Here is a 12,009-nt window from a genome sequence, read left to right on the forward strand (position 1 = left end):
GGTCATTGCAGGACACAGTCACAATTACATATTGAACTCCTGTCCTGCTTGGAAACTTCCCATAGGCATGTGGCTGGCAACAATGTGAATAGAAGGCTAGAATAGATAGAACTGATCCAGGATGATTCTACTTGTATTCTTAAAGTGACACCACTATTTCTTTTGAGGTGATCAAGAAAAAGGGTCTTCAGTTTCAGCACTGTAGAGGTGAACTGTAGCAGTCCCATTTTTTATGGTATAAACATTTTTAAAAATCAGCTTCTTTTGAATTATGATTCTTTGGAATTAATTAGAGAAGAGAAGTCAAAGAGATTACAAAATAGCCATCTTTAAATAGTTATAATAATATAATAATCTTAGACCTGGAGAAGGGACCCTGCAGATCATCAAGTCCAGCCCCTGTCAAGGAGGCACAGTGGAGGGATCAAACTCCCAACCTCTAGCTCCACAGCCAGATACCAAAATGGCTGAGCTATCCAGCAGTCCTTGAAGGGTTGCTATGTGGAAGATGGGGCAAACTTGTTTCCTCAATTTCAGAGGCTGGGACTCAAACTAATGGATCCAAATTACAACAGCAGTAATGTTATAATGTTTACATTAAGAAGAACTTTGAGAGAGTAAGAGCTGTTCAGCAGCGGAACCAGGCTGTCTCAGGGCGGTGGATTCTCCTTCATTGCAGGTTTTTGAATGGAAGATGGACACTCACCTGTCAGGGTTCCTTAAGTGATGGATTTCCTATTTCCACAGGGAGCTTAGCTCAATGACCTTTGGTATCACTTCCAGCTCTACAGCTATATAATTCTACGATTCTACTGGTGGCATGCTGTATTCAGATAACGGTAAAGTGCTGCACACTAAACCTTAAATCAGGCACGGGCAAAGTGTTCTCCTCCAGATGTTGCTGGACTGTATTCCTCACTAGTGGCTATTCTTGCTAGGACTGGTGGGACATCCAGTTGACAACATCTGGAGGGGCACACTTTGTCCACCCCTGCCCTATGTACAGCCCAGCCTTTCTGTTCTTTTTGGTCTGGATACACACTGCTGGAGACCCATATTTCAAGAATTCTACCTGGAAGCTGTCTTTAACCTGATAAGCTATTTATCAGGTTTACCCCTGTAGACTCTGGATGGCTAATGAAAGTTCAGTTGAGAACACAGTGAGTCAAAGTGGAATGGTTTCCACAAAGTCCTGACTGAGGAAACTGCCTTCTATGGCTAGGGAAATGTCAAATATAGACAGAATATAATTCTTGTGGGATGAGGACTAAGATGTAGCCTGCCATCTCAAAGGTACTCATTTTCTAGTGTGCACTGGGGAAAGCAGGAAGGAATATCTGCAGAAAGGAATTTCTAGCAGAAAAGTTACAGAGGCAGATAGGAGAGATCTAGATAAATTGTTGGCAAGGATCCTTCGGGTTGTACACAGGAAGTCTAAACAAGTGTGCAAGTAAACATAGCTGTGCTACTAGCAATCCATTGCATTCATCAGCATCCTCAGGTCAAGGAAAAAGTTGTGCATCCACTCAAAGTTGTGCAACAGACTACAAAGGGGAAATTGCTGTGTGATGGTCCTAATATGCATGGTTTCTTCCTAGCAGGACTTTGGCTTTTGTGATATTTGTCCTGCTAACACGACAAAAGAAGCCATATAGAGAAACTCCACGGTGAACATGAAGGAGACCCAGCTGAAACAACTGATGAGTGTATCATTCAGCAGCAGCAGTTATTAAAAGAGAATTGTGCCTTTGACAATAAAGGTAAGATGCATGAGAGAGGATTCTTATGGGATTTAAATCAAAGGTAATAGCAGAAACACTCAGAAGGACAGTTTAGCTCTGTAGAGGGTTATCAAGATAGCTAAAGCTCTTGAGACCACCAGAGAACACATAAAAAGAGTACTAGATGATGTGCATATTATAAAGCAGGGAGGCAAACTAGCAACAGATTAGAAAGAAGTGTGTGCATGAAAAATACAAGCTCTGTGTTTCCAACGAATACATGTTACAGAGTGCCAGACAAGAGGAATGTATATTACCCCCTTATCCCGGAATAACCATGTGAGACCAGGCGAATGGGTTAAACATGGGCCACACTTTATTGAAATCCATTACATTCTCATGAACATTGCCAATCATTTGGCAAAGGGGGTCCTGTTGTAGTGCGGATTCAGATTTCCCTCTTGGGTTCTCACTTGACCCCTGACCAGCCAATAGGCTGAGCTCAGGCCTCAGTTATTCCCCTCTTTATTACCATGGGATAACTATCGGCCTCCAATTTTCCCCAGAACCCCCTTTCCCTCTCTCTGTGCCATCCGTGGGTCTGGGTGCACCCCCAAAGCATCTTTCCTTCCAAGCACTGTGATCGCCTGATCAGCAGTGCTGTCCGTTCAGATGCGCTACAATTTAGTGCTGTTACCTTTGAATCTGCACTACCCACCACAGCAATGGGAATAGGTGCACTATTTCCACGCCCCTCGGCTGTTCTCGTGAACAGCCTCGTAATGTCGCGCGAGCATCCGGGAAAGGTTGCAAAGACCCGCCTTGATAGGAGGATCCCTCTGGTCCCACCCATCGGCATGCACATAATTTTAGGGAAAATATGTAAACAGTACCTTAAAGTAAATCATTTTGCAAAAGCGTGGAATGTGCTCATGTAGACAAGTAAAGAGCCTGCAGTTCATATAGTGAATTGGGTTGGATGATCAAAGCACATTCCAACCAAGTAAAGTTACTTTTTATAAAATACACTATACAACACTAAAAACCAACAGAAACAACAATATGTGCAGTATAGCAAGAGATGATATACAGATACTGTATATCTCCACTTCCTAGGCATAAAATGAATTGGTAACTAAGCATGGAGCAACAGCAATCCTAAAATAATTCAGTGCTAACCACATTCACCTATATTTTTTGGCATAGATGTAAGAAGCAGGCAAATCTGCCCACATTTTCCTGCCAGTAAATTGATTGTGTTTATTCACCCATGTTAAGTTTGCTCCATGCTTCAAGTCTCCTGTGGCACCATTTTATAAAATTTGCAGAGCAAATACTATACTTCCCTGTATCCTGTCATAGGGATATGAATCTTACAGCTTCCTGTTCTCTCTGAGGAGGAGAGAGAAAAACTCCTCTTCTCACCTTGATCGTTCTCCCTACAAGATCTCTGTGGGCAGAAATATCACAGGAAACCTCTCAAGACTTTTTGACTGCCTTGTAGTATTTCACAATAAAAGAAAACAACAACAACTTTATTTTGTTCAGTTTAGGAGATTAGAGTTATCACAAAAAGTATCCAGTCTCGACCTTTTGTAGCAGATGCCCACTTCACTCCTCATCTCTTGAAAATCTGCTGCCTTTCATTTTAAAAAAAAAAAATGCTTTGGAAACCCTATAGGAAAAAAAAAGATTCTTTTTATTAGATGTTTTAATTTGTTTTTCAGGGAATTAGATCAGTGCTATCATTTAAAAACTTCCAATGGCCCAGCCCTTCGCAGTGGGAGTCATTTACCTCTTTGGAAAATCAGCTGTCTCACATTCCACCTTTTTGGAAAAATTTGCAGAAAACCTTTCTTTTTTTTCTTTTTCTTTTTAATTTTAACAAAACTTTATTTTTGAAAAGCCATCATATTGTAAATAGATAATACAATTAACTATCTATCTTGCTTACTAAATATTTTAACATTCTAACAGCAGCTATTCACACCAATTAACAAAATTGCATTTAATCTCGAACCGTCATTCCACTCTAGAACGTTACTGAGCAACAACTTGAGCAATCTAGATTATTTCCTAAATCATGTGACTTCTTATTTAGTTTATTGGTGTATTTTAATAAAGGTTCCCAAGTTTTGAAAAAATGACTGTGCTTTACTTCTCCTCTGTATATTCTGACCTTATTGGTCAATTTCTCCATCAAGAACGTTTGCCATATCCTATTCAAAAATGCCTGCAATGAAAGATCTTGAGCGTTTTTCCAGCTTTTAGCAATCTCACACCTTGCCATTCCTATAATGGAATGGCAAGGTCTTTATTAAGTAGCTTTTTTCCTCCTGTGAATGCTGAAAATAATAGTAATATTTTGTTTGCAATTATTTTTTGATTAGTCAGTATTTCTGTCAAATTAATTACATCATGCCAAAATGTTTCTATTTTGGGGCAAAAAATCCACATGTGTTCCAAAGTTCCCTTTTGTCCACATTTTCTCCAACACTTATCTGATATATCCCTGTTAATGTTATGTAGCTTTGTAGAGTATAGATGCCATCTGTGACCAACTTTCAGAACTGTTTCTTTCATTTTAGCTGATAATAATAATAATTTATTGTCATTGTAAGTATATACACATACAACGAAATTCACAATACTGATTTATATGGATATTTATTCCATATTCCTGTCCAAACCTCCTCAGGTATATTAATATTTAAATTCATTTCCCAGGATGCTTTGGCTTCTCTACCTTTACCATGTTCTTCCTCAATATTTTTTTTGTGTGTAAGATGCACCAATGTATAAGACAATCCCCCACTTTTCTAATTGCCAAACTAAGATATCAATATTTTAAACATAAAACAGAATACATTTTTATTTAGTAATTAGGTAACATTTAGATACCAGTACTGTCATATTATGCATCACACTTAGCTTTGAGCATATCACTTTATTCAGCCTCTGGGCGCAGAACGCTTGGACATTACCAGTCCCTGTTGCCTCTGAGCAACTCTGCCTACATGCTCCACCTCCAATGAGGTTTGTTCCAATTGGTTTGTTGAGCACCAGCTGACATCAGTTACATAAGCCTCATGATTGGAGGCAGCTAAGTATCGTGATTGAAGGAAGCTTGTTTGCAGAGACAAGGTATGGGCAGTTTTGCAATCACACGGTTCTCTCCTTGGCTTACTTCTGTGTATAAGACACCCTCAATTTTTAGTCTAAAGATTTTAGACAAAAGTATCATCTTATGCACGGAAAAATACAGTATATATCAATGGAGTCAATCCTATCCTTTTACTTTTAGCTTTTTGTATACAGTATTATTCAAATGCCATTAATGGTCTTATACGGCCAGATTTTTAATATAATTGTATTGCAAAGCTCCTTGTTTATTTTATTTGTACCAATTGGTTCTTATTAGTTTTGTTTTCTCTTCTATTTGTCTAACAGCAATTGGTTCCCCTGATTCAAATAAATCATTAATTTTATATATTCTAATTTGTTTCCAGTGTTTAAGTTGCACATGTTTCTCATGAAATTTAAAGTTTGGGTGATTCAATAGAAGACATAAGGGGGATATTGGGGGAGCAAAAGTTTTCATGTTTTTGCCATATCCTTTATGTTTCAAAACTAAAAGGATTCTGTATTTATTCTCCCTTTCTAATTTATTTTGTTGTGTAAATATGCATATTTAGAATATCCATTTTCCACCACTCCCCATTTTATCCCAGTCAGGGATTTCTTGAATTTCTTCTGTCTGTATAAATTTAATAATTTGATCTATTTGGAAAGCTTCATAATATTTTTGCAAATGTGGTATCCCTAATCCTCATTTTGTCCCTTGTCCATATTTAGCATCATTTAAAAATCTTATCTTGTTTCCCTTCCCAGCAATAAAATTTTCTAAAGTTCCTTGCTATAATTTTATTTTTATATATATATCCAGTTGTAGATGTATGTTTTGGAATAAAAATAAGGCTATTCTCCCTAACATTGACAAATTCAAATTGGCCCACTTTCAAAAACTATCCTCTGTCCTGAATGTTGGTTGGTTGGTTGGTTAGTTTGTCACAACTAACATGGAAAACTGCCAATCCCACCTTATTGCCTGAACTTGGCTGCTTCCTTTTTTTGAATACAGTGGTGCCTCGCTAGACAGTTACACCGCATGACAGTTTTTTCGCTAGACATTGACTTTTTGCGCTCCCTATAGCGATGGGGAAATTTCGCTGGACAATATTTGGTCCCTGCTTCGCAAACCAATTTTCTCTAGACGATTTTGACAGCTCCCTCCGTGCTCGCAAAATGGGTGTTTTCGGGACCTAAGCTTCGCAAGACAGCTATTTAAACAGCTGATTGGCGGTTCACAAAGCAGCTTTCCTATGGCCAATCTTTGCTAGACAATGACGATTCTTCTCCATTGGAATGCATTAAACAGGTTTCAATGGATTCCAATAGGGAAATGCTTTGCGCTAGACAATGATTTCACTAAACAGCGATTTCAGTGAAACGGATTATCATCATCTAGTGAGGCACCACTGTACATATTGCAGGGACAAAAATGGGTTGGGGTAGGAAATTGTAAGAGGCTATTATTTTTGGCGGGTTGTCTGAAAATGAGTCCCAAAAAAGTCCTGATAGGATCTGTCAGTCTAGCAAAATGCCAAAAATGACTGAGAATGAGACATTTCCTGACAAATTGTGTGCGTGCTTTGCATTTCCCCCTCCACCATTTCCACTGCCGTACCTTGGATCCCTTCTTAAACAGGTGAAATCCTCTAGCATGGATGGCTCATTGTCCAAAGGCAGTCTCAGTTGAGAATATGAGCATCAGGTACTCCCCATGATCTGCTTATGAACTATTTCAGATACTTTTAAGAAATGATTAAACGCATAACCACACATATATCTATGGATCACAATGGGTCATTGGTATTGCGTTACAGTACTTGTTACTTTTAGCTCCCTTTTTAAACTCAAAAAGATAAAAGTGGTATGAAAGCACTCTCTACAAAATCATTTTCAACTGACAAAAATAACAAGTAATGAGTAAATGGAATTAATTACATGCACACAAACACACACACACACACACACACACACACACACACACAATGGAGATTTGCAATGGGGAGCGGGTTGGCACAATTCGGAAAGTTCTGAATTAACTTGTTCAGAGGGTTAACTCACACCAAAATAGAGCTGTGGGTGGTGTTATCTGAGGTGACATATCTGATTGATTTTGGCATTGAAAGGGATGATGGAGAAATCCCCTTGCTTTCTTTTCATTTTTTCTACTGTTTTATATTTTATAAATATATTTTCCTATCGACATAGCACTAGGTAAATCATTACTGCTTTGCTATATTATTTTATTTAACAACACCAACCAAATGAAAGTTGCTATGACCCACAGAATGACGGCCATGGGAAAAGGCAGGGCAGGGGGTGGGAAGGGGATTGACATTAATTGAAGTGGCGACAAATTGGAGTGATCCAAAAATCTATGCTGGTTCCTTCTCACAGGAGAAAAAGCATTGATCCGTGTGAACAGATCCACCTTCAGCTTAGCTGGTGTTGGTCAGATGGGAAGTTAAAGCATTATATCAGCTTGGAGCAAGTGTCTAAGAACTAGGGCTGGTTGAAGATTTTGTTCCATTCACATTTATGAATGAATTGATAAGTGCTGCCCAGACTCCTCTGAAGGTGATGGAATTCTCAGCTTGAGAAATATACAGAAATGCATATTTTAAGGTAACAGCCATATAAAAATGTGTATCTAGAGGTAAACTGAAAAATCATATAAGTTGTATATGGAATATAGGTAAAGGTAAAGGTTCCCCTTGACAATTTGTCCAGTCATGTCCAACTCTAGGGCGCGGTGCTCATCCCCGTTTCCAAGCCATAAAGCCAGCGTTTGTCCAAAGACAGTTTCTGTGGTCACGTGGCCAGCACAACTAGACACAGAACTCCATTACCTTCCCACTGTGGTGGTACCTATTTATCTACTCGCATTTACATGCTTTCGAACTGCTAGGTTGGCAGGAGCTGGGACAAGCGGCGGGAGCATTGCGTGGATTCAATCTTACGACTGCTGGTCTTCCAACCTTGCAGCACCGAGGCTTCTGCAGTTCAACCCACAGCGCCACCATGTCCCTCCTATGTGGAATATAGTGTAAAACTAATATGAATGTTTGCATGTGTGTGTATTTTTTTAAAAGCAGGCTAATGCAGAATTGGATCAAGAATTGGCTTGTAAATAGGTGCAAAACAGACATAAAATAGAGACAGGCTGATTTAACCATCACTGTTGAGATCCTCTGCGTGATCTCTCAGCGTGTGTGTCTTCACAGGCTACACTTCCATCTAGCAGAACATTTAAAGAAGCTGTTTTACCCGAAGTTCCTGCATAAGCTTAGACACATGCCCTGAAAATGAGTATTTGCAAATGTACCTTTGGTTCTACTTTACAGAAAGAGTACGTGAAGTAATTTTTTTAATTTAAAAGAATTTTGAATGCTTGTCTTCATAAACCTTTTTAAAGCAGTGTACAGAATTAATGATGGCAAGCAGCCATGGGGCTTTCCCGACAAAGCATTTGTTCTGCTGTAGGGAACTGGGTTATGCACTAATTTTCTCAACATCCAGCCCAATCTTCCTCTTAACTTACTTAGTGCATTTTTTTCTGCACAATTTCCCACACATTTTTATCCCCCCCCCCGCCCCGAATCTTCAGTTTCTTTTAATACTGCTTTGTACCAAAGGGGCAGAGTTTAGTGGCACCTCCCAGGCAATTTAGAGCTGATGTCACAAATGGGAAAGGTGCAGAAAAAGATGACGAACAAGTATCAAGGACTTGCACAGACTAACATGGGTACTTCCTCAAGAAGTGTCAAGGCACAGGAGTCCCTCTCCTATGAAAAAGGATGACAGTGATGGGAACAGTGTTCCTTTAAAAATGGCCAGTAAGGCAAACCAGGATAGAGGTGCATAAAAATATGCATTGTGTTTTCCTCACTTCCTTATAATAGGAAAACTTTTGGTCACCCCCTGAAGCTGAATGAAGAGAGTTTCATGACAGATAAAAAAATAAGTATTTCTTTACTGAACACTGTTAAACTGTGGGATACACTGCAGGGAATGTAGCAAAGAATCTCCACTTGAACAGCATTAGAAGAAGATTAGATAAATTCACTGAGATCAGGATCATCAATTACTGGTTGGAATGACTATATATATCACCTCCAGTATCAGTGGCAGGATGGCTCTGCAACTCAGTTGCTGTTGAACACAAACTAGAACAGGGGTCTCAAACTCAATTTGCCTGGGGGCCGCTGGAGGCAGAGTCTGGGTGAGGCTGGGCAGCATCAGATTTTCTGCCAAGTGGAGCAACAGCCCAGGGAAGCCGCCCAGGAGTTTCCTTAGCCCGGCTGGAGCTCTGAGGAGGAGGAGGAGGGGCATGGGAGCCCTTGTTGCCTGACCCCCTCTGGTTCCTTCTTCACTACCACCATCACCAGCAGCAGGACGAAGAAGCAGAGAAGGGAGGGAGCGCCTGTGACCGGCTAGCCGGGGGGAGAAGGGCACAACATAACATTTTTTAAAAACCCTCACCGAATTCGCCTTGCCAAAGGAGAAAAGCCCCCACCGGTACCTGTGAATTTATTTATTTATTTAATTATTTGTTTGTTTGATTGATTGATTTATACCCCGCCTATCTGGTCTACTCGACCACTCTAGGCGGCTTCCAGTATAGGGTAAAACAATAAAACACAAGAACATTACATAATCATTTGATACAGTTACAATAAAATAGAATGAGAATAAAATAAGAAGGAATAGAAAAGAAATCAGGTATTGACTGGAGGGAAGGCCTGGATGTACAGCCATGTTTTTAATTGGGTTTTAAAGATTCCCAGCATAGGGGCAGCACGAATCTCTGAAAGGAGGTTGTTCCAGAGGCGAGGAGCCACCGCCGAGAAGGCCCGATTTTGTGTCTTTTCCTTCCAGGCCTCTCTCAATGTCAGGCTCCTCAGCCTCACCTCCTGACTCGCGCGGGTGATCTGGGTAGACCTTGGTGGGAGCAGGCGCTCCACCAAATATCAAGGTCCTAAACCGTTTAGGGCCTTGTAAGTAAGCATTAAGGCTTTGAAGTCGATGCGGAAACAAATGGGCAGCCAATGCAATGCAGCCAGAGTTGGAGAAATATGTTGGTATTTTCTCACTCCAGTGAGGAGTCTGGCCACCGCATTCTGCACCACCTGAAGTTTCTGCATCAGCCTCAAAGGCAGCCCCACGTAAAGCGCGTTACAGTGGTCTAATCTTGAGATTACGAGTGCATGCACCAAGGTAGTGAGTGCCCCCGTGTCGAGATAGGGCCGCAGCCGGGCGAGCCGCCAGAGGTGGAAAAAGGCGGTGCGGACTACCGATGCCACCTGCGTTTCCATGGTGAGTGTCGGGTCTAGATGTACACCCAGGCTGCGGACCCCATTATTTGCGGTCAGGGTCAACCCCCCCAAAGGTGAGAGAGTCACCCAAGCCATCAACCACAATTAAACAGAATGGGGCAGGGGCCCCCATAGTGTGCACACGCACGCACACAAACACACATGCACAGAGGTCCAGCAACCTTCCTGAGCACACCCCCTCAAAAAAAGGTGCACTCAGCAGCAGCAGCTACCCCCACCACGACAGAGGGGCAAACTTTGTGAGGCAAGCCCAGACAGCCTCCAGAGCTGAGGCAACTGAAGCAGGATGAAGCGGCAGCGGAGGAGGAGGAGGAGGAGGAAGCACTGCCGAGTGCTGAGGTGGCCACTGGCCAGGCTGGTTCTGGGGGTGCCAAGAGAGAAAGAGAGCCAGAGAGCCACTTCCCTGGAAGAGGCGACGGTGGCTGCTGTTGGCGGCCTGTTGGCTCTTCGTGGACAGGCTGGGAGCGAGCTCCACTCTCAGGCATCGCTCAGCGGCAGCTCGGACTCTTGGGGAAAAGGGCCAGCAGCATGCCTCGCTCGCCAGCTCTCCTCCAAGACAGTGTCTCTTGTACCCTCCATCCAGTACTGCAGCCTGCCAGCTAGCAGACAGGCGGGCTGGCTAGCAGGCTGCAGTTCTGGATGGAAGGTGCAAGAAGCGCTGTCTTGGGGGAGAGCCGGTGAGTGAGGCAAGGCTTTTTTTTGACTCTTGACAGCAGAAGGCGCGTGGGCGCTTCGTGGGGGGCAGGCAAGGCGGGGGCCACAAACTATCATCCAGTGGGCCATAAATGGGCTAGACGGTACAGTTGAACACACGTCCTGCTCCCAGATTCTCAAAGGTAATGGGTTGGCCACTTTGTGAACAACATATTGCACTAGATAGGCCTTTGGTCTAACCCAGCATGACTCTTCTTATGTTGTCTTGATTACTTATTGCATTTCTTTTCCAGCTTGCAGTATAGGCAATAAGGCACTCCTGTCCTCAGACCTGCTGTATGACAAAATAAGACAAGGCATTCAGGGCATGCTGGAGAACTGCCTAGTAGCCCTTTCTCTTAGGTGATTATGAGGCTTACAGTGGTGGATTTTTATTTGTTTAAGTGTGGGTGTGTTCACGTATGTGTGACTCGCTTTAACTAAAATGGTACACATGAGAAAACCTTCAAGACGTTTTCAGGTTTAGAGTCCAGATTCTTCTTGAAACAACTGGTTCTATATTTAATCAGCTCTTTTAGCTTTAAAACGGAGGTTTCTAAAACTGAAAGCATCCATAAAAAGGAAATCACAGAGCCTAGTAAAACAATGCTGTCTTCTGGGAATAGCTTAAGGTGTTGGTTTTGACTATGAAGTCCTTGCCATCGTTGAACAAAGAATCCTTCACAGCATTCACAGAATATATACTCATGTAAATTGTGAAGGGAGTGGAAAACTGGTATTTGTTGCTCAATGATCCCTGTGAATCCTCATTCCAGCTGGCAGTGACTCATCACTGATGAACATGTTAGAGAAAATAACGATCTTGCATGCCACCTAACATGGGTTTCAGTGGGAAGGGGCTTCATAACCTATTGTAACCATGCTTTGCCACTGCCCTATGAGCAAAGTCCTTTTTCTTGGGCTTGAGGCAAGCCCCATCCTCTCTTCCTCTTTGTTTGTTTCTGTTCTCTCTCTCTCTCACTCTGACCCTTTCCACCATATGGCCATGGAGGCAGTTTCTCCCGCATGTGTAGACTGCAATCTTCCTTTTTATTCTTCTGATTGTAACTGAAGTTACACAATTGTAAGTAAATATGTTTTCTTTCTTTTCTACTTCAATTACGTATAGA

The sequence above is a fragment of the Pogona vitticeps genome, chromosome 4 (genome assembly GCF_051106095.1).
Source record: "Pogona vitticeps strain Pit_001003342236 chromosome 4, PviZW2.1, whole genome shotgun sequence".
Taxonomy (NCBI): Eukaryota; Metazoa; Chordata; class Lepidosauria; order Squamata; family Agamidae; genus Pogona; species Pogona vitticeps.